This window comes from Triticum dicoccoides, chromosome 5B (assembly GCF_002162155.2).
Source record: "Triticum dicoccoides isolate Atlit2015 ecotype Zavitan chromosome 5B, WEW_v2.0, whole genome shotgun sequence".
Lineage (NCBI taxonomy): Eukaryota > Viridiplantae > Streptophyta > Magnoliopsida > Poales > Poaceae > Triticum > Triticum dicoccoides.
The window spans coordinates 681,525,104-681,529,378 of NC_041389.1; the positions used below are offsets into that span (position 1 = coordinate 681,525,104).

The 4,275-nt window shown below is 56.0% G+C and overlaps 1 pseudogene; it reads left to right on the forward strand.

The window, feature by feature from the left end:
• The window catches only part of LOC119306642, a 14,104-nt pseudogene extending 10,468 nt beyond the window's left edge, over positions 1–3,636 (forward strand).
• The last annotated feature ends 639 nt before the right edge of the window (positions 3,637–4,275 follow it).

The following is a 4,275-nucleotide window of genomic DNA, read 5'->3' on the forward strand; positions in this document are numbered from 1 at the left end:
CAACATGTTTTTGAAACTGAACAACAATGTCAAACACATCATATTTGGGTTTAATAAGATAAAGCCAGGTAAAGCGACTATAAGCATCAACGAAACTGATATAATAATTGTGACCACTGATAGAAGTCTGAGCAGGACCCCATATATCTGAATAAACAAGTTCTAAAGGATGTTTCACCTCACGACTAGACTCCAAAAAAGGAAGTTGATGACTTTTCCCCTGCTGACAAGCATCACACACTGCTACATCTTTATTGCTAGACATGCTAGGAAGCTCATGACGACACAAAACATGACGAACGATAGGTGTGGCCGGGTGACCAAGACGAGCATGCCACTGTGACGGAGATACCTGAACTCCACTGAACACGAGAGCGACATCAGGATGCTCCAGACAGTAGAGGCCCTGGCACAACCGTCCGCTAAGAAGAATGTCCCACGTGCCCCGATCCTTAATAAAAAGATCAAAAGGATGAAATTCACAAAGCACATTATTATCACGTGTGAGTTTAGGAACTGAAAGAAGATTACATGTCACAGAGGGAACTCTAAGCACATTATGAAGCTGAAGACTCCTATTTGCATGCCTAGTGAGAAGAGATGCTTGACCAATATGAGATATATGCATACCTGCTCCATTGGCAGTGTGGATCTTGTCGGAGTCGTGGTAAGGTTCGCGAGTATGGAGCTTTCCCATCTCACTCGTCAGATGCTCCGTTGCCCCCGAGTCCATGTACAGGTTGGGAATCAACAGAGTAGGACTGAGTGTGCCCTTGCTGCTTTGTGGACACCGGCCGATCTGCCATGGCCACCTGACGCGCAAAGTTTCACGTGTCCTTGCCATCATTGTCGAGGCCCAGAAAGCTCTTCTGAAAGCGTTTGTGACACTTAGAGGACCAGTGCCCCTCAATGCCACAAAGTTGACACACGCGCTTGCCACCAGACCCCGGTAAGGTCGCAGTAGCAGGGGGGCCGAGGCGGGCGGCGGTGGCGACCACGAGGGAGACCTGGATGACGAAGGATGGCGGCCACCCTTGGTGGCGGCATTGGCCGAGAGGGAGCCGCTGCTCTTGGAGCGGCGCAACTCGACCCGCTGCTCAGTGAGAAGGACGCGGGAAAAGACCTCGTGCGCCATCATGGGGTTCGAGTTGCCCCGCTCGTTGATGATCTCGACCAAGGCATCATACTCCTCGTCAAGACCATTGACAATGAAAGAGTTGAACTCGGAGTCGGTGAGCGGCTATCCGATGGAGACCAACGTGTCGGCAAGACCCTTGACCTTGTTGTAGAACTCAGTGGCCGTGGAGTCAAGCTTTTCACACTCCCCAAGTTGACGACGGAGCGCAGAGACACGAGCCTGCGACTGCGCCGCAAATGAGCGCTCGAGGATGGTCCATGACTCGTGAGACGTCTTGGCGTAGAAAACAAGTCCGGCAACAGCCGGAGTGAGCGACCCCTGGATGGAGGAGAGGTTCGCCTGGTCCTTCCCCGTCCAAATGCGGTGCGCCGGGTTATAAACCGGGTCGTGCACGCTATCAACCAGCGCAGGGGGACAGGGGAGAGAGCCGTCGACGTAGCCAAGCAGGTAGTGGCTCCCAAGAAGCAGGAGGACCTGCGCACGCCAGAAGATGTAGTTGTCTGATAACAACTTGATGTTGATGAGATTTCCGAAGTGAAACGGCGGCGGCGGCAGGGAGCCCATGGAGTAGGCTGCCGGAGGCGTATACGCCATAGGGGCAGGTGCCACGGGTGCAGCCGCGGGAACGGACGGCGTGGTGGCCGCGGGAACAGGCGGTGCGGTAGCCGGGCCCGAGGCCGCAAGGCCGGCCATCAGGGCCGACGTGGAGGCCGACAGCGGGACGACAACATCGTCGTTGATGGAGGCGGGCGAAGAGGCGCCCGTCGTGGCGCTGGAGGTGTGAACCACCAGCGAGTTGCCTGGCGACAAGGAGAAAAAGGAGTCGACGCTCCTCGTCCCGATCGGGAGTGTCGCAGCCGCGGCGGAGTCGAGTGGCCGGGGGAAGAGAGCCGCGAGGGAGGCCGGCAAGTAGCTGGCCGTGGAGGAGCCCGACATGGCGGCGGGGGCGCGATCAACAAGGATGGTGGCGGCGCGGCGCGATCGACAAGGGCGGCGGCGGCGACGTAGGGTTTAGGCGGAAGCGTTTGACCTAGTGTGATACCATGTAAGACAATAGGTTTGGGGGAACCGGCTCAACCCTCTAGGGATGGCCTATCTCATATATATAATGAAGGCGTACAACGTTACGTCATACGTACACATATATACACATATATAGAAGTTATACAGTCTAACACAAATGACCATAAAATTGTGAAGAAGTCCGCAAATTTAAAAAGCGTGGTCTTTGAATCTCTTATCGAGTGGCGGTGGTGGCGAGCATAATTAGATGTTAACCTGTTGAGATTTGCCCGTCATTACACTGATGTTGAAATGCGCAATGCGCAATCCCTTTATTTACACATAATCTCTAGGTTGCAACGTATCTATGTACGTACACTAGTGCAAAGCCGCAAAGGACAAGTTTAACATGCTACATACACAAATGTGTGTCTATTTTCAGGTTGGTCTTACAATAAAGGAGAGCCTCTGCTTGTGTTCGAATTCATGACCAATGGCAGTTTGGACCAACATCTCTTCCCGAGAGGCGGCGGTCACACCGGGCAGCAACGGGAGCAAGGCACTGACGCGGCCGCCATCCAACAATGGGCCACCCGGTACGAGATCGTCAGAGACGTAGCCACCGGGCTGCACTACGTCCACCACGAGCCCATGGTCCTCCACTGCGACATCAAGGCGAGCAATGTGATGCTGGACTCAAGCCTCCGCGCCCGCCTCGGCGACTTTGGACTTGCCTGCACCGTCGACGTCGACAGGAACTCCGCCACTGGCGTCGGTGGCACCCGGGGATACATCGCGCCGGAGTACGCTATGTTGGGCAAGGCGACGCGGCAGACTACGCGCTCGGGGAGCTCATCCTGGAGGTCGTCACGGGCCAGCGGGTGCTGATTCATCGGGCGGCGGACGACGACGACGTCCATATCACCGACCGGGTGTGGCGTCTTATACCGCGAGGGGAGGCTACTGGAGTGCGTCGATGCAGTGCTGGTCGCTAGTTCTTCTCCGAACGAGGACAGCCTGCACGCTGGCGGTGACGCCGAACGCCTGCTGCTCCTGGGCCTGGCGTGCAGCAGCCCAAACCCGTCGGACCGGCCGACCATGCCCGAGGTGGTGCAGGTCATCGCCAAGTCGGCGCCGCCGCCCGAGGTGCCTCTGATGAAACCAAGGTTCGTGTGGCCGCCGCCGGAAGGGGTGGCCTGGGACGGTGATGATGGCGTGGGCACGTCGATGACATGTAATCTCGAGGAGAGTATGGCGAGCACGGCCGAGCGTCAGTCGCAGTGGCTGACGGCGGCATCGCAGAGGCGGGCTACCGGAGGACATGCCTCGTTTCAACTGGAGCCATCCGTTTATGTCACTATGCCCAGTGCTCTCGGCTCCGGCGAGAGGCCGAGCAGAGCATAGCATCCTCCGCATATCATACGGATATATATGGAATGTGTTAGACATAGTAGTCGCCCGGCGCGGTGTCATCTGCGCTTTGCGTCCGAGGTTGTGTTATTGTACTGCAATCTTGTATCAGTCGTATCGAGTATATGTCTTTTGTCAAGTCGGTCTGCTAGACTCTGCACGTGTAAACGAATCCAGCTTGGCTCGGAGGATAGCTGCATCGGCTACACGGAATCTTGCCACCGATTGTTGAAGATGTACTCCCTCTACAAAGGAGGGGGAGGCTCCCCATCTGAATGCATTACTCAAAGTGCCCTGATGCCAGTTAACAAAGTTGCGCTAGTGCGAGAGGACAGGTATTGACGCCATGGCGCCAACCTTCTGCTGAGAACTCCTAAATCTAGCAGTCCAAAGAGTAAAATCATATACAATATTTTGCACGGTTACATGCACAGGGTGGCGTGTCCTATGGAAAGCCACAGAGTTTCTGGAGTCCCAAATCTTCCAGAGGATGGAGCGCCACCGAAGCCTATATATCACTGGTGGAAAAAGGGCCTTTGGTCGCGGTTGCGCAACCGCGACCGAACGGGCGCGACTAAAGGCCCCACCCTTTAGTCGCGGTTGCTTAAGAACCGCGACTAAAGGCCCGTCCACGTGGGCGCCAGGCGGCCGTCGGGGCGGAGGACCTTTAGTCGCGGTTCTTCTGGCCAACCGCGACTAAAGGCCGCCGCAGGTTTAGGGTTTTA